The sequence below is a fragment of the Myotis yumanensis genome, unplaced genomic scaffold (genome assembly GCF_028538775.1).
Source record: "Myotis yumanensis isolate MYYU_CA2020_CCGP unplaced genomic scaffold, mMyoYum1.0.hap1 SCAF_18, whole genome shotgun sequence".
Taxonomy (NCBI): Eukaryota; Metazoa; Chordata; class Mammalia; order Chiroptera; family Vespertilionidae; genus Myotis; species Myotis yumanensis.
Genome location: NW_027223769.1, coordinates 5,802,198 through 5,821,488, shown reverse-complemented (window position 1 = coordinate 5,821,488; position 19,291 = coordinate 5,802,198). Strand labels below are relative to the sequence as shown.

General features: G+C 45.0%; 1 protein-coding gene across 10 annotated transcripts in view; it reads left to right on the top strand.

Moving 5' to 3' along the window:
- The window catches only part of SIPA1L3 (signal induced proliferation associated 1 like 3), a 306,933-nt gene that overhangs the window by 106,548 nt on the left and 181,094 nt on the right, over positions 1 to 19,291 (top strand). Inside the window, exon 3 of one of the 10 annotated variants that reach the window (XM_070398654.1) lies at positions 17,602 to 17,776. The exons of the other annotated variants lie outside the window; for them this stretch is intronic. The gene's annotated coding sequence lies outside the window, so the exon portion shown is untranslated. The remainder of the gene's footprint in view (positions 1 to 17,601; positions 17,777 to 19,291) is intronic. 10 annotated transcript variants of the gene reach the window in all.

The following is a 19,291-nucleotide window of genomic DNA, read 5'->3' as shown; positions in this document are numbered from 1 at the left end:
CATCCATTTAACATTGACCGGGCATATCCCATTTCTGGTCCTATGTTAGGCACTAGGCTTACAGGGATAACCTCCTAGAAAGATGATACCGTGAGAGCTTCTGTTTCTCCTAAGGTTGTCTTGAGAATTAAAATGTGATTACGAGTCTCAAGTACTAAGAGTAGTCATAATAGATGAGCTGGTGGTTATGACCGAGCTTACATTCATTAGCCCCTACTACATGTCAGAAGTTAGGCAGCTTAGTCACCAGCCCATAAGGTAATAAACTTTAGCTGCTGCTGTTGTGATTGTTCATTCACCACATATGAGTATTTACCTTATGTCCAGCACCAAGCTTGCATGGTGCCTGGATATGGTAGAACTGTGCTCTGGGAACAGGGCTTGTCGAGTTGAGACCTGGGCCAGAAATTTCATGGCAGAAGACAGGAGTTTCTTTGGTCTATTTGGAAACCCGCAGCTGTTGTCGTTTCACCCCTTTCCATCTAGTTCCCAGGCTTCTCAGCACTGGCTTCTAACACATGGGCTGCTCTTGACCTCTGTGGCCAGAATGCATAGATGCTCTGCTCAGTCCATCAGTTGAGTCCCAAATTAGACCTGACAGTATGGTTTATTCTCTGGGATGGAGCAGGGAGGGCAGAGGAAGGCTGTCAGCCTGAATTAGTCCTGGCCCTTCATGCAGCATTGCTGGTTCAGCTTCCTCCAGCTAAAAGAGTTTTCCAGGGTATTAGGGCTCCTCCCACCCCCAGGGGCTGAGATTTAGCTGTGATTCCTGAGAAGCTGTGTTCGATAAGGACCTCCAAGGCAAGCCCTGTCTGAAGGAAGCCAGGGCTCTGGGTCCTTTCATCTGCTGTATCAGGAACTGAAAGTGGCGATTCCCAGGGAGTACAGGCCAGCTCGATGGTTTGATTTACAATTTTTCGACATTACAGTGGCACGAAAGTGACATGCATTCAGTAGAAACCATACTCCAAATTTTAAATTTTTATCATTTCCAGGGCTGGCAATATGTGGTGTAAGATGCTCTCATTATGCTTGGCAGCAGCAATGAGATGATTTTGCCCAACTGTAGACTAATATAGTGGGGCAAAGCTGAGATATGATGTTTGGTAGGTTAGGTGTATTAAATGCACTTTTGACTTCCCGTATTTAAGCTGAATTTATTGGGACATGACCCCATCATAAGTCAAGGAATATCTGTAGCTGTTCTATATCACCCTTGTCCTTTCTTAAAATTACTATATTTTTATTGATTTCAGAGATGAAGGGGGAGAAGAGAGAGAGAGAGAGAAACATCAGTGAGGAGAGAGTATCATTGATCATCTGCCTCCTGCATGCCCCACACTGGGGATCGAACCATGGCTTCCTGGTTCATAGGTCGATGCTAAGCCACTGAGTCATTCATGCTGGCCAGGCTCACCCTCATCTTTCCACTGAGGTTCAGTTCTGGCAGCTGGAGGCCACTGCCTTGCTCCTCACCTCCCAGTCTGTGATCACAATCGCCTCTGCCTCTAGCTGCTTTCTTTTATTCCCAGGACTGCCAGTGATAGGCAGGATTCTGTTGTGGTAACAAATCAAATCCTGAAATCTTGGAGGTTGGGACACAACAGATGTCAATTTCTTCTTTTTTTTTAATATATATTTTTATTGATTTCAGAGAGGAAGGAAGAGGGGGAGAGAGAGAGAAACATCAATGATGAGAGAGAATCATTGATCGGCTGCCTTCTGCATGCCCCCTACTGGGAAGTTGAGCCCGTAACCAGGACATGTGACCTTGACCAGAATCGAACCCGGGACCCTTCAGTCCACAGGCTGATGCTCTATCTGCTGAGCCAAACCGGCTAGGGCCAGATGTCAGTTTCTTACTTAGGGCATAAGGTAGATCAGGGTGGGGCTTCACTTTTTTATACATCAGGGCCCCAGACTAACAGGCTCCCTGTCTTAAAGCCTCATGACTGGAACACAGCCTCCAGGGTCACCACTGCAGGACAAGGGACCTGACCTAGAAGGTCACACAGCAGACTTAGAGAGTGACACAGTTCTTTTCTGCTCACCCCTGGAATTAGTTGTGTGACCCTGCCCAACTACAGGAGGCTGGAAATGTGGGTTATTCAGTGAGTAGTAAATATCCTGAACACGAGATAGGTGTGGTTTTTATTTAAGCACCTACTGTGTGCCAGGTTTTCTAAGGGCTCTGGAAATACAAAGGTGTCCCCGACTTCCTGGAGCTCAGAGTTCAGTGGAGGAAACAGAATCTAAGAATGTAATTATGGAAGCAGCTCTGTAATTACATCTGTGCTAAGTGCCTCGTTGGAGGAGTGGTGGGAGCATATCCAAGGGGGGCCTAGCATATTTGGGTTGGTCAGGAGATGTCTGTCATGAGGACTGTCATTTGAGAGGAGGCCTGAAGGATGAGTAGGTTTTAATGGAATGGGAGGAGCATTCCCAGTGGAGAGCCCTGGATGTGGGGAGGAGCTTGACTCTGCAAAGGAACTGGAAGACAGACAACCTTAACTGTAGGATCATCAATGGGCGAGGTGGTTGGGGGCAGACCATGCAGGGTCTGCATGGTTGTGGGGAGGAGTTTGGTATTTGTAACACCTGCCATTTGGAACTGTTGAAAGAATTAAATGAGCTCCATTATTTTTTCAAGGAATGCTGAGTTTCTACTCTTTAGCAGGCAGTGTTTCAGGTACTAGGGATATAGCAGTGAACAAGACAAATTTCTCTGCTCTCATGGAACTGGCATTCTACAAGGAGGAGAAAAACAATGAACAAGAAAAACATATAATTAAGGGCACCTTACTTGGTAAAAAACTTATGACCATCCTACCTGGTTTGGCTCAGTGGATAGAACGTCGGCCTATGGACTGAAGGGTCCCAGGTTCGATTCCCAGTCAGGACACATGCCCGGATTGTGGGCTTGATCCCCAGTGTGGGGCATGCAGGAGGCAGCCGATCAGTGATTCTCTCTCATCATTGATGTTTCTATCTTTCTCTCCCTTTCCCTTACTCTCTGAAATCAATAACAATATTTTAAAAAAAACAAACACTTATGACCAATAAAAAGGGTAATTTAACAAAGAGCATATAGTTTGGCTGCTGTGGGCTTACCCATAACAGAAAACCCCAATTGTATTGGCTTAAACCATCAGGAAACAGGTGGGCTACCCAACTCCAAATCCAAGGGTTCTTTGGGCCTCTTTCTAGGCTGGTAACATGACAACTCAACAATGGCATCAAGAATCCAGATTTAGGCTGCTAACAACTCTGCTGTCTGTGAAACTTACTGCCTTCACCTTAAAGCAGGTCCTTTCCACAGTCATAAGGGGGCAGTTGGTATCACTGCAGGAAGTCTCAGATAGGAATAGAAGTTTTTCAAACTTTCTGGGCCCTAAGGATCTGCTAGCCCACCCTTGTGGGCAACAAATTGTAGGGCCAGTGGGAGGGCAGGGAGGAGGCAACTGCCATAGTCTAGATGGGAGGCCATGGAGGACAAGACCAAGCCAGGGAGAGTGGCGGGGTGGGGAAGGGCAGGTTACGAGGTAGACTGGACAGGGCTTGCTAACACCTTGGCTGCTTGAAAGAAGGAACGCTCAGCACACATACAGAGATGTCCACTATGTACTATGTCTTCTGCTTGTAAAAGTCATGGGCACATTTGCTTTTTACAGGCTCTGGGAAATCTTACAGGAAAGAAACCTGCTTCTTTGACTGTAGAATCTTTTTTATTTTCTAAAACACACCAATATGTTCTGTAGAAAAATTTGAAAAATGTTGCTCTAATACCTATTCTCATTGTTGCTGCACATTAGAGTCACATGGGAGCTTTAAGAAACTCCCAGGCCTGGGCCACACTCAATTCATTAGACTCATTGAGGGTAGAACCAGGTGTGCACTGTTTTTTAAAGTTCCCCAGATGTTTCCAGGGTGCGGCAAAGAATGAGGACTGATACTTTATAATGTTTCTTGGGTGTGTTTCCCATTATAAAGCTCTATTGCTTGCTTGCATGTCTGATTATACAAATCATACTTGCTTGTTGTTTAAAAAAAAGAAGAAGAAGAAGAAGTCAGCCCAGTTGGTGTGCTCAGTGGTTGAGCATCGACCTAGGAACCAGGAGGTCACAGTTTGATTCCAGTCAGGGCACATGCCTGGGTTGCAGGCTTGATCCCAGTAGGGGGCATGCCAGAGGCAGCCGATAATGATTCTCTCTCCCTTCTGCTAACAACTCTGCTGCCTGTTACTTACTGCCTTCACCTTAAAGCATTTAAGGTGATGTTTCTATCTCTCCCTTCCTCTCTCTGAAGTGTGTGTGTGTGTGTATATATATATATATATATATATATATATATATATATGTATATTTTGTTGTTAATCCTAGCCTAAGGATATTTTCCCCATTGATTTTTAGAGAGAGTGGAAGGGAAGGGGAGAGATAGAGTGAGAGAAACATCAATATGAGAGACACATCAACTGCTTGCCTCCCACACAACCCCCAAACCAGGGCTGGGGATCAAGCCTGCAACCAAGGTACTGCCCTTGACCGGAATTAAACTTGAAACCCTTCAGTCCATGAACTAACGCTCTATCCACTGAGCCAAACCAGCTCGGGCAATAAAAATATATTCTTTTATAAAATGACCTGTGTTGTAATCGCAGCCCGCTTCTACCTCTCTGAGTGTGGCCAAGACACATAGCCTTCTGGTGCCTCAGTTTCCCCATTTATAAAATAGAATGATTGTGGGATTCAGGGATTTAATACAGGGGGCACATGTGGAATATGGTGGGTGTTGGCTGTGGAGGTTATGGTGGAGCAGGTGAGCGGGGGCACCAGACCAAGGTGGGACGCTGGTTGCTGTCATCAGGGCAAGCCTCTGTTGGTTACTGAAAATTCTTTGCTCCTGTGCACTGCAGTCCCACCCGACGGTGCTTGCACCCACTGCCGGTGCCGCTGCTCAAAACCGCTGCTGGTGCTGGTGCCAGCCCTGATCGCTCGGCACCATCAGCAAGTGCGAGTGGTGGTTGCTGGCCCCAATTGCCCCTCAGGGCTTCTCCACCTCCCCCTGCCCTTGAGGGACAATCAGGGCCGGCAGCCACCTCTCGCACCTGCTGCCAGCAACAGCCCTGCTCGCTCCTGCTACTGACACCGGAGCTGCCACTCACACCCACTGCCAGCACCGGCCCCACTCGCACCTGCAGCCAGCATCCGGTGCTGGTCCCAATTTTTCGGTGCCATCAGCGTGTGTGAGTGGTGGCTGATGGCCCCGATCACCCCTGAGGGCTTCTCCACCTCCCCCTGCTCCTGAGGGGCTATTGGAGCAGCAGCCGCTGCTCACACCCGCTGATGGTGCTGGCTCCACTCACACCTGCTGCTGGCACTGGCCCCAGTTACTCTACGCCAGTGATGGCGAACCTTTTGAGCTGGGCGTGTCAGCATTTTGAAAAACCCTAACTTAACTCTGGTGCCATGTCACATATAGAAATTTTTTGATATTTGCAACCATAATAAAACAAAGACTTATATTTTTGATATTTATTTTATATATTTAAATGCCATTTAACAAAGAAAAATCAACCAAAAAAATGAGTTCTCATGTCACCTCTGACACGCATGTCATAGGTTCGCCATCACTGCTCTACGCTGTCAGCGAGTGCAAGCGGGGCTGGTGCCGTCAGTGTGTGGGAGCAGCAGTGATGGTCAGAGCGGGGCTGCCAGCAGAGAGGGGACCAGGAGCCGTGGCAGGAGGGACCAGGCAGGGGAGCAGAGGATGGGCCAAGACCCACCCCTGTGCCCACCTCAGCCTCATGGCCCACAGTTCATTTCAAGGTGCACTAATTCATGCACTGGGCCCCTAGTTAAAAATAAATAAATAAAATAAAATCCTAATTATCCAGAACTCTGAAACATATATGGCCTAAGAGGTTGGAAAGGGATTATGCAGCTGTATATATAAACTGCTCAACATAGTGCGTGGCACATAATGTTAATAATAATAATAATAGTAATTATTATTATTATTAAAAGTACTTCACCATCCCTAATCATAATCATGGAAATGCAAATGGTATCCATAGTGAGATACCATTGTACACCGACCTCAGTGGCTAAAATAAAAGGCAAAACGGAAGGAGATGAGGTCAGAGAATGACATGAGAGGCCTTCTAGGGACTGAGGCTTTTTCCCAAATGTACAGTGGAAGGGTTCTAAGATGAGGAGGAATGTGATCTGACTCACATTTGCAGAGGCCCTCTGGCTGTGTGTGGGAGCAGGGGTGAGAGCCAGGAAATCTGGGAGGAAGCTCCTAATATGTCCAGGCAGGAGATAGGGGAGAGGGGAAGAGTGGATCTTAATCATATTTTGAAGGTGGAGTTTACAGTAAATGTGAATGGACTGGGTGTCAACGTGACACAGAAGGGTGGAGGATAACGAAGGGTTTGGCCTGAACACCAGGTGATTAGTGAAGGCATTGAGGAGAGAACATTTTCAAGGAGAAGTTGAAAGTGCTGTGAAGAATCAAGAACATAGCTGTGTGAGCTCTTCAAGTTTGGAGTTGAGGGGAGAGAGCCAGGCTGGAGAAGGAAACATAAGAGTCCTCAGGAAACATAAGAGTCCCCTGATGGTATTTAGAGCCAGGGACCAGATGAGATCACCAAGGGAGGGTGTGGATAGAGAAGAGAAAAGCTGTCCAGAGATGGTCAGGAATCAAGCAAAGGAAGTCCTGTGCAGGGGCGGGGTTGCGGGTGGGGTGGGGCTGGGGGCAAGAGGAGGGAGAACATGGAGCCTGAGGCCAGCAGAGGAAGGAGGGAGATGAGGGCCCAGAGATGACTGCTGGGTGGGCAGATGTGAAGGACAGATGGCTGATGGGAACAGGTTCAAGAGAGGACTTTTTGTTTTGTTTTGTTAATCCTCACCAGAGGATATTTTTTTCCATTGGCTTTTAGAGAGCGTGGAAAGGAGTGAGGGAGAGAAAGAGAGCAGAGAGAGACATCAATGCGAGAAAGACAGGTACAGTAGGTCTCCGACGTAACCCGATTTTCGCCGTAAGTCAGAACCCACCTACATGAGCACCTACGTCACTCACATGGAACACATACACAGCAGTAATGAAGTGAAACAGTAAAAAAAAAATTATAGAAAGATAATGATTCCTGACCTTTACTTGTGGTAAATAAATAATAAAAAACATAAAGCACATATGTACATACATTGAAATGACGGAACTTTTTTAAAATATATAAATAGATGGGAGATGGTGACATAACCACAAAACGATGTAGGTCGAGTCCAACGTAACCCGAGGACTGTCTGTAGATTGGTTGCCTCCTACACACACCCAACAGGACCAGGGATTGAACCTGCAACCCAGGTACATGCTCTTAACCAGGAATTGAACCCGAGAGCCTTTGATACATGGGTCGGTGCTCTATTCACTGAGCCACACTGGCCAGGATTTTTTTGTTTGTGCTTGTTTGTTTTGTTTTTTTACAGCAGTTTTAGGTTTACAGAAAATTATAAAAGTACCGGGTTCCCAAACTCCCTCTGTCTTCACCACAGTTTCCCTATTACTTCTGTCTTGTATTAATATGGTACATTAATTTGGTACAACTGAACCATTATTGATACATCATTATTAACCGAAGTTTATAGTTACCATTAGGGTTCACTCTGTGTTCTACATGGGTTGGGTTTTGATGAATATATGACATGTATCCTCCATACAGAGTAGTTTCAAGGCCCTAAGGATCACATATGCTCCACCTAGTCTCCTTTCCTTCCTCCCTCTCATGACAACTACTGATCTTTTTCCTGAAGAGAGACAGGGCCTTGGGTCCATGTCCCCAGCAGACATGAGCTATGTGATCGTATGGCCCCATGTGCTTTGTTTATTGCTGTTTCTCCAGTGCTCAGGCCTTGCCAGACACAGCCTCACAATAAAGATTTATTAAGTTAATGTCTTCTTGATTGGGGAGGGATTAGAACCAGAAGGGCCCTTGGCATCAGAGGCTATCACTCCAAAGTGGTAAAAATGTGTTCTATGGACTTGGGCTTCATAGATATTAGGGGGAAGGGATAATTGGAAATGTAACCCAGAATATGGGTATTCCCTAAACTAACCATTTACCGAGTGCCTGTAGGCAGGGCTCACAAACCCGCCTGTGAAATGGGATAACAGTAGTATTGGCCTCATAGAGCTGTTGTCAAAAGTCAGTGAGATAATGCTGTAAAACTCTGTAAGTGTTTAATAAATGTGAGCTGTTGTTAAAAGTAATAATGTCGCCCGACTAGTATGGCTCAGTGGTTGAGCGTCATCCTATAAACTAGGAGGTCATGGTTTGATATGCAGTCAGAGCACATGCCTGGATTGTGGTCTCAATTCCCAGTAGAGGGCATGCAGGAGGCAGCTGATCAGTGATTTTTTTTCTCATCATTGATGTTTCTATCCCTCTCTCCCTCTCCCTTCTCTGAAATCAATAAAAAAAATTTTTAAAAAAGTAATATTATTACCATTATTCTGACTTCGTGGCATTCACCATCTAGTGGGCAAGATAGATATTAAATAATGACATAAATAACCACATAATTCAACTGATAATTAAATTCTCAAGAGAAAGTCCAAAGTGCCTTGAGAGAGAATAACAGGGCTGGAGGTGGGCTTAGGAGGGTCCAAAAAGGCTCTTCTGAAAGAAGTGACCTGCAAACTTACACTTTCTGGGGGATGGGTTGGGGCCGGGATGTTTGGGCAGGGAGAAGAGCCTGTACAAAGGCCCTGGGATGTGTTGTAGAATAGAGTCCAGTGTGTCCTGAGCAGAGTGAGGAGGGGAAGTTCAGGCTGGTCATACTGGCCCTGGTGAGCCCTCATTAGAGATTTGGACTTTCTTCCCATGGCCCCTGAGCACCACAGAAGGGTTTGAGGGAGAGCAGTGGATGGTTTGTGTTAATTCCTCTGTGCACTTTCAAGACTTGGTGCCCTGCCTCCCTTCCTTCCCCTGGACAGTTTATACTGACTGCTACGGGTCAGGGTCGAAGACTCTAGGCCGCCCCATGCCCCACGGCACCTTGAAGTGCTGTGCTGTCATCTGGCCACTCGGTCTGCAGGGTTGAAGGAGCTTTATATAAGGTAGAAAGTGCCTTGGCTCCAGACTCAGTCCCTAGGCAAGAAGCAGCTTTCTGGTCAATCCCAGTCCACTGGCTGTCCCACAAAACAGGTCACCGCAGCACTGCCTCTTCCTTGGAAAGGCTCAGGGCCTAACTGACTCATGATTTCTCCTCTCAGAGAAGGGACCCCAGCCCATTCCCTGCAAAGACATCCTCATTTCCCCCCAAGGCTGGAGCTGCCAACAGCAGCATCCCTCCTCCTCCCCCCACTCCCAAGTTCCCTACTGTTTTTTTAAAATGCCAACCAATATGCTTCTCTCAGTTCCCTCTTCTCAGCCAGGCCTAGAAAGAGGTGGGACAGGGTGGGGAGGGGAGTTTCCAGATTACCTCTGTCTTCTTAGCACTGCAAAGGAAATGGCTATTTTATGGGCCGAGAGTTTAGGGAGGCCCTGTGCCTAAGCCCCTGATCAAGAACGCAGCTGAGTCTGCCAGCCCCATTCCAGCCTGGGAATGGGGTCCAATCCCAGGTGCCTTGAGAAACTTCTCTGATCCAGCATCCTCACAGCTCCTCAGCTGCAGTGCTCTCCCCCCATTCCCCCAAGGTAGCTGGTTAAGTGGAGGCCCTTGCTGTCCCTTTGTTATGCCCACAGCAGGCCAGTCCCAGAGCAAGGTAGGCCCTGGCACCATGGGGAGGGGTGTCCTCCCTCCTAAGCACCTGTGTCTCAGGAAACCCACAAAGCTTGTAACTGTGTCTTCTTAGCAGTGCCACCTGGGTGGTCAAGAGCTTCTTACAGAGACTCTTAAACAGATGGCTTTCCATCCAGGCCTGGTCCTTGCTGCTAAATGTGTTATGTGTATTGACTCTTAATCCTCCCAACATCCCTTTGAGGTCAGTACTAACCAGTTTTGCAGATGAGGAAACTGAGATACAGGTCAGTCAGGTCACTTGTCTGAACCACACAGCTAGGAAGAGGTGGAGCCAGGATTTGAACCCATGCCAACTGGCTTCATAATCGCAGTGCTATACCTCCTGCCTGCGCATCCTTTTGACACACACACAGTCCTTATCACATCACCCTATTTATTTTCTTCTTAGTTAGCACTTATCAATTTCTTGACTTGTGTATTACCTGTCTACACCCTTTAGCATGTCAACTCCTATTGATAACACAAGCAGTGTGTCTCATTTATTGCTATAAACCTAACATCTAGAACAGTACCTGGCACTTAGGAGCTGCTCAGTACATATTTTTGAATTAATGAACTGAAGTTGCCAGTAGTAAGAATGTGGAGAAACTGGGTCTCTCATACTTTGCTGGTAGGAATGGAGCAGCCACTCTGGAAAACACATTGGCAGTTGCTTAAAAAGTAAATATGCAATTCTCATGTGACCCAACCATGGCATTCTTGGGCATTTATCCCAGAAGAGTAAAACTTATATTCACACAGAAACCTATACAGTCATACATTGTAGCCAAAAGTGAGAAACAGCCTAGAATGTCCTTCAGCAGATGAAGGGTTAAACAAATTGTGGTACATCCATAGCATGGAATACTACTCACTGGTAAAAGGGAACAAACTATTGATACAGGCAACAATTTGGATGAACCCAAGGAAATTAAGCTAAATGAAAAAAGCCAATCTCAAGTGGTTACATACAGGATGATTCCATTTTATATAACATTTTTAACTGGCAAAATTATACAAATGGAGAGCAGGATTGGTGGTTGTCAGAGATTGAGGATAGAGGCATTATAGGGTGGGAGATGTGGTTATAAAAGGTAACCTGAGGGATGTTTGTGGTAATGGAATGTTCAGATCTTGCTTCTGATGGTGGATATCCAAACTTAACACATATAATGAAGTTATATAGAACTGAATACACACACACAAATGAGTACAGGAAATAGGAATAAATTCAGTAGATTATATTAATGTCAGTATCCTGATTATGATATTATACTATAATTTTGAAAAATATTACCATTTGCCAAATTAGGTTAAGTGTATGTGGTGTCTCTCTGTATTAAATTTACTTACAAGCATATGTGAGTCTACAATTATATCAGTAAAAATTTATCTTAGTCCTGGCCGATTTGGCTCAGTGGATAGAGCATTGGCCTGCAGACCAAAGGGTCCCAGTTTCTTTTTGAGTCAAGGCCACATGCCCAGGTTGCAGGCTCGATCCCCAGTAGGGGGCGTGCAGGAGGCAGCCAATCAATGATTCTCTCTCATCATTGAAGTTTCTATCTCTCCCTCACCCTACCTCTCTGAAATCAATAAAAATATTTTTTAAAAATTTATTTTTAAAAAGTTGCCAGTGAGACTGGAGGCTGGAGAGAGGCTAGGAAGATGGGCAGAACAGAGTACAAGACCTCCTAGGACATCTTCAGCCTCAGAAGGATTTCAGGCAGGGCTGCATGTTTTAAAATTGAATTTATTGAGGTGACTTTGGTTAATAAAATTACGTAGGTTTCAGGTGTACAATCCTATAATACATAATCTGTATACTGTATTGTGTGTTCATCACCCCAAGTCAAGTCTCCTCCCATCACCATTTATCCCACCATACCCTCTTCTACCTACCTCACCCCCTTTCCCTCTAATCACCATACTATTGTTTGTGTGTATGAGTTTGTTTGGGGCCTTTTGGGAGAGTGGGGGGTTGCTTAATCCCTTCACCTTTTTCACCCAGCCCCCTTTGCTCTGACAGCTGTCAGTCTATGAATCTGTTTCTATTTTGTTGTTAGTTTATTTTGTTCATTAGATTCCACATATGAGTGAAATCATATTGGTATTTATCTTCCTCTGACTGGCTTATTTTACTTAGCATAATGCTCTCTAAATCCATCCATGCTGTTGCAGAGGGTAAGATTTCCTTCTTTTTTCATTGTGTAAATGTGCCACAGTTTTTTTATCTACTCATCTGATGGACACTCGGGCTGCTTCCAAATCTTGGCTATTGTAAATAACACTGCAATGAACATAAGAGTACATATATTCTTTTGAATTAATGTTTCGGGTGTGTTCAGATATATTCCCAGAAGTGGAATTTCTGGGTCATGAGGCAGTTCCATTTTTAATTTTTTAAATTTAAAAATTTAAAAATCTTTTTTTTTTTAAATCTTTTTTTTTTAATTAAATTTTTATTGTTCAGATTACATTTGTTCCTCTTCCCCCCCCCCCCCCCATAACTCCCCTCCTTCCAGTTCCCGCCCCACCCTCCGCCCTCACTCCCCACCCACTGTCCTCATCCATAGGTGCACGATTTTTGTCCAGTCTCTTCCCGAATCTCCCATTCCCCTTACCCCCCCCAAAAATAGTCAGTCCATTCCCTTTCTATGTCCCTGATTCATTATAATCACCAGTTCATTCTGTACATCAGATTATTTATTCACTTGATTCTTAGATTCACTTGTTGATAGATGCATGTTTGTTGTTCACAATTTGTATCTTTACCTTTTTCTTCTTCCTCTTCTTAAAGGATACCTTTCAGTATTTCGTATAATACTGGTTTAGTGGTGATGAACTCCTTTAGCTTTTCCTTGTCTGTGAAGCTCTTTATCTGACCTTCAGTTCTGAATGATAGCTTTGCTGGATAAAGTAATCTTGGTTGTAGATTCTTGGTATTCAGCACTTTGAATATTTCTTGCCATTCCCTTCTGGCCTGCAAAGTTTCTGTTGAGAAATCAGCTGACAGTCGTATGGGTATTCCCTTGTAGGTAATTGAGTCTCTTTCTCTTGCTGCTTTTAAGATTCTCTCTTTGTCTTTTGCTCTTGGCATTTTAATTATGATGTGTCTTGGTGTGGTCCTCTTTGGATTCCTTTTGTTTGGGGTTCTCTGCGCTTCTTGGACCTGTAAGTCCATTTCTTTCACCAGGTGGGGGAAGTTTTCTGCCATTATTTCTTGAAATAGGTTTTCAATATCTTGCTGTCTTTCATCTTCTGGCACCCCTATTATTCTGATGTTGGTACGCTTGAAACTGTCCCAGAGGCTCCTTACACTATCTTCACACTTTCGGATTCTTTTTTCATTTTGCTTTTCCAGTTGGGTGTTTTTTGTCAAATCTTTGGTTTGATTCTTGTGCTCCTCTGGTCTGCTATTGGGTATAATATTCTTTATTTCAGTCCGTGTATGCTTACTTTCTAATTTCTTTATCGTAGCATCGAGGGTCTCATTAGTTTTCGTGAGGCTCTGCACAAATTTATGGCAAGCCCTCAAAATTGCGATTCTTAGCTCCATATCCTCCATTTCTGTCATGTTTTTTTGTCTCCGCATCTTTTATGCTTTCTTGGTGCACCCCCTTGTGGTCTCTGTGCGCAGTCTTTTTTTTTTTTTTTTTTAAATTAAATCTTTATTGTTCAGATTATTACATTTGTTCCTCTTTTTTCCCCCCATAACTCCCCTCCTTCCAGCTCCCACCCCACCCTCCACCCTCACTCCCCACCCACTGTGTTCATCCATAGGTGCATGATTTTTGTCCAGTCACTTCCCGCATCTCCCACACCCCTTTTTCCCCCAAGAATAGTCAGTCTATTCCCTTTCTATGTCCCTGATTCTATTATAATCACCAGTTCATTCTGTACATCAGGTTATTTATTCACTTGATTCTTAGATTCATTTGTTGATAGATGCATGTTTGTTGTTCATAATTTGTATCTTTACCTTTTTCTTCTTCTTCCTCTTCTTAAAGGATACCTTTCAGCATTTCATATAATACTGGTTTGGCGGTGATGAACTCCTTTAGCTTTTCCTTATCTGTGAAGCTCTTTATCTGACCTTCAATTCTGAATGATAGCTTTGCTGGATAAAGTAATCTTGGTTGTAGGTTCTTGGTATTCAGCACTTTGAATATTTCTTGCCATTCCCTTCTGGCCTGCAAAGTTTCTGTTGAGAAATCAGCTGACAGTCGTATGGGTATTCCCTTGTAGGTAATTGAGCCTCTTTCTCTTGCTGCTTTTAAGATTTTCTCTTTGTCTTTTGCTCTTGGCATTTTAATGATGATGTGTCTTGGTGTGGTCCTCTTTGGATTCCTTTTGTTTGGGGTTCTCTGCGCTTCCTGGACTTGTAAGTCTATTTCTTTCACCAGGTGGGGGAAGTTTTCTGCCATTATTTCTTGAAATAGGTTTTCAATATCTTGCTGTCTCTCATCTTCTGGCACTCCAATGACTCTGATATTAGACCGCTTAAAGCTGTCCCAGAGGCTCCTTACACTATCTTCACACTTTCGGATTCTTTTTTCATTTTGCTTTTCCAATTGGGTGTTTTTTGTCGAATCTTTGGTTTGATTATTGTACTCCTCTGGTCTGCTATTGGGTATAATATTCTTTATTTCAGTCCGTGTATGCTTACTTTCTAATTTCTTTATCGTAGCATCGAGGGTCTCATTAGTTTTCGTGAGGCTCTGCACAAATTTATGGCAAGCCCTCAAAATTGCGATTCTTAGCTCCATATCCTCCATTTCTGTCATGTTTTTTTGTCTCCGCATCTTTTATGCTTTCTTGGTGCACCCCCTTGTGGTCTCTGTGCGCAGTCTTGTTCTAGCCAAGCCTTAATTGTTGTAGTTAACACTAGAGGGATTTGACCCCCAGGCCGACTGGCTATAGGAATCAGCTGTGTGGAAAACGTCTGCCTTCTGGGGAGGTGCTAATCCAGCCTTTGCCTGAGGCAATCGGCAAATGGCTGTGCGCAGGTTTTGGGCGGGGCGGGATCAACAGGGCAGGCGGAGGGAGCAGTTATGGCCACGCTCAGTCCCGTTCCCAGAGGCTCTGCTTCTCAGAACCCCGGCAGCCGCTGAAAACCTCGGAGAGAAAGCTGCCCTCAGGTCCCAACTGATGCCAGATAATCCCGCTTCTCCCGTTTGAGTCTGGATCCCTAGAGACTCGCCCGGATCTGGAGCCCAGAGTCTGAGACTCACTCCCGGCAGAAAACGACAACCGCGCCCTCAGCCACCAGCCTGCTTTGCGCGCGCACCTCGGTACCTTTGTATTTTCCACACTGCGCCGCCTCTGAGCCTCGATTTGCTGTTCTCTTTCCTTCTAGTTGTAGAGTCTCTCTTCAGCCAGCCTTCCTGTGGTTCTGGGTGATGTCCGTTCAGTCTTTTAGTTGTATTTTTGAAATGGTTGTTTGCGGCAGCGGTCTCCGGTGTTTACCTACGCCGCCATCTTGGTCTCTCTCTGTGCGCAGTCTTGTTCTAGCCAAGCCTTAATTGTTGTCAGACTTGAAATCTTATATTAAAGTCCTAGAAAAAAACATAGGCAGAAAAATTTGGACATTTCTCATGGCAGTATATTTTCTGATATATTGCCCCAGGCAATGGAAACAAAATAAAAAATAAAAAAATGGGAGTACATCAAATTAAGAAGTTGGGTTTTTTTAAATATATTTTATTGATTTTTTTCAGAGAGGAAGGGAGAGGGATAGAGAGTTAGAAACATCAATGAGAGAGAAACATCGATCAGCTGCCTCCTGTACACCCCCTACTGGGGATGTGCCCACAAGCAAGGTACATGCCCTTGACCAGAATCGAACCTGGGACCTTCCAGTCCACAGGCCGACACTCTACTGAGCCAAACCAGTTAGGGCTCTTTTTTTTTTTTTAATTTAAATTCTTTATTGTTGAAAGTATTATGTAAGTCTCCTTTTTCCCCCATTGACCTCTCCCTGGCTGCTCCCAACCCTCAGCACATGCCCTCCTCCCCCCCCCCCCCCCATCTGTGTCAATTGATTATGATCATATGCATGCATACAAGTCCTTTGGTTGATCTCTTACCCCCTCCCCACCCCCACCCTCACCTTCCCTCATAGGTTGGACAGTCTGTTCGATGCTTCTATGACTCTCATTCTATTTTTATTCATCAGTTTATGTTCATTATATTCCACAAATAAGTGAGATCATGTTATATTTATCTTTCTCCAAATGGCTTATTTCGCTTAGCATAAGGGACTCCAGGTCCATCCATGCTGTTGCAAATGGAAAGAGTTCCATCTTTTTTACAGCAGCATAGTATTCCATTGTGTAGATGTACCAGTTTTCTAATGCACTCATCCGCTGATAGGCACTTAGGCTGTTTCCAAATTTGTAAATTGTGCTGCTATGAACATAGGGGTGCATATATCTTTTTTGATTGGTGTTTCTGTTGTCTTGGGATATATTCCTATAAGTGGGATTACTGGGTCAAATGGAAGTTCCATTTTTAATTTTTTGAGGAAATGCCATACTGTTTTCCACAGTGGCTGCACCAGTCTGCATTCCCACCAGCAATGCAAGAGGGTTCCTTTCTCTCTGCATCCTCTCTAGCACTTGTCCTTTGTTGATTTGTTGATGATAGCCATTCTGACAGGTATGAAGTGGTACCTCATTGTTGTTTTGATTTGCATCTCTTGGATGATTAGTGACTTTGAGCATGTTTTCATATGTCTCTTGGCCTTCTGTATGTTCTCTTTCGAAAAGTGCCTATTTAGGTCCTTTGCCCTTTTTTTTTATTGGATTGTTTATCTTCCTTTTGTTAAGTTGTATGAGTTCCCATAAGCTACAACAAATGTCTGCTATTTTGCTGCCTATGAAATCTTCTAGGATTTTTATGGTTTCCCGTCTTACGTTTAAGTCCTTTATCCATTTTGAGTTTATTTTTGTGTATGGTGTAAGTTGGTGGTCTAGTTTCATTTTTTTGCATGTATCTGTCCAATTTTTCCAGCACCATTTATTGACTCCATTGTATGCTCTTGCCTCCTTTGTCAAATATTAATTGAGCATAATGGCTTGGGTCAATATCTGGGTTCTCTGTTCTGTTCCATTGGTCTATCTGTCTGTTCTTGTGCCAATACCAGGCAGTTTTGAGAACAGTGGCTTTATAGTATAGCTTGATATCTGGTATTGTGATTCCTCCAACTTTGTTCTTCTTTCTCAAGATTGCTGCAGCTAATTCAGGGTCTTTTTTTATTCCAGATGAATTTTTGGAGAGTTTGTTCTAGGTCTTTGAAGTATGCCGTTGGTATTTTAATGGGGATTAAATTGAATCTATAGATTGCTTTGGGTAGTATGGACATTTTAATGATCTTAATTCTACTAACCCATGAACACGGTATATCCTCCCATTTGTTTATGTCTTCCTCTATCTCTTTTTTCAGCATCTGTAATTTTCTGAGTATAGGTCCTTTACCTCCTTGGTTAAATTTATTCCTAGGTATCTTAATTTTTTGTTGCAATGGTAAATGGAACTGTTTTTTTAGTTTCTCTTTCTGTGAGTTCATTCTCTATAATAATATATGCATAATATGCTAATTAGACTGGACATCCTTCCAAATGAAGCTGGGGCTGTGAGGGAAGCCCAGGTCCTGGGTACCCGCCTGCAGCCAGAAGGAAGCCCGGATCCCGGGTGCCAGAGGGAAACCAGTGCCGGCAGCCGGGGAAAGGACGGCCTATTCTTGCATGAATATCACGCATCAGGCCTCTAGTCTATATAATGAAAGCCCAGCGAATGACCAGTTGCTACTGTGTGCCAGGTGCAGGGACCACGACCAGTGCTGCTGTGGAGCCCAAGCGGCCAGTTGTGCCGCCGCCGTCAAGGTGCTGGTAAAGAAGAATGCGAAGGTGGCCAGCATGAGTGTGCAGCTTGAGATGAAGGCCTGTGGGACGAATTCAGTCAGCTGGGCACCGAGATGATCGTCACCAAGGCTGGCAAGTCATAGCGCCCCTTTCCCCGCTGCAACCCTCCCCACGTGGCGTCAGTCTCGGGCAGCAGGCGAGCGAGACTGAAAAGTGGGGAGGGGCACAGTCTGGCCACCTGCAGGTCCCTCTCGGCACAGGCCTGCTCCTTCTCTCTCTGAGTGCTGGCTCTAGTGACAGCCGCCTGGCATGCTGGGCCAAAGGGTACTGCTCGGGAGGCCAGGAAGGCGGCGGAGAGAAACCCTGTGGACCTGCCGCCCAACCAGCAGTCTAGGACCCAGCACCACCAGAAACGGACCAGCTCAGAGCACACTGGGGGGGGGTTGGGGGGGGGGGGGAGGGAGGCAGCCGCCTGTAAGGGGCCTTGCCACCAGCCAGCTCCTGGTGGGTCCCACCTCAAAGGAAACTCAGATTTTGGTTCCTTAGTTCAGTCTATCCCAGCTAAAGAGGACCAGCTGGGCACATTTTAGGGGATAATTAAGACTCTAAAACAGTGTGTTCTGTTTCGTGGTGATTGCTATCCCATTGTCTTAGGCCTAAATTCAGGGTGATTGTGGGGCCTGGCTCTGCCACTGGGGCCCAAGTCTTCCAATTGGCTTGTATTTGTTGTAAGGCCCTTAAGAGAAGAAGGGGAACAAGTTTTTCGATGTAATGGATTTGACCAGCAGACAAAGGCGAATGCCAGACTGTGTCTAATGTACACACAGATATACCAGCTCTGAGTCCGCCTGGCCAAAGGGAGCTCAGGGCCTGTTTGCAGAACCTTCTGGTGGTTTCTGTTTCCTTGCTGAGGCCGTCCTCCCTGGGAAGCCTGAGACCCATGCTTTTCTGTAGGCCTCTCCCCCTAGCTGGCTGCGCCACCGATCGGTACCCCCCAACCCCGATCTGGGGCGGGTCCAGCCAACCAACCTCCCACTGCCCCTTCCCCCAGCTGGCCCGGCCCAATTGGCCCTGATTGGGGAGGGCCAGCTGGACCCCACCCGTGCACGAATCCATGCATCGGGCCTCTAGTTGGTGTATAAAAAAGCCATAGATTTCTGGGTGTTAATTTTGTATCCTGCTACATTGCTGAATTCATTTATTAGTTCTAGTAGTTTTTTGATAGAGTCTATGTACAATATGTCATCTGCGAATAATGACAGTTTTACTTCTTCTTTTCCAATTTGGATGCCTTTTATTTCTTCTTCTTCTCTGATTGCTATGGCTAGCACTTCCAGTACTATGTTGAACAGGATTGGTGAGAGTGGGCATCCCTGTTTTGTTCCTCTTCTTAGGGGAAATGGTTTTAGTTTTTGTCCATTGAGTATGATATTGGCTATAGGCTTGTCATATAAGGCTTTTATTATGTTGAAGTATGATCCCTCTATTCCTACTTTGCTGAGAGTTTTTATAAGGAAAGTGTGTTGGATTTTGTCAAATGCCTTTTCTGCATTGATATGATTGTGATTTTTGTCTCTCAATTTGTTTATGTGATGTATTACATTTATTGATTTGCGGATATTGTACCAGCCTTGCATCCCTGAAATA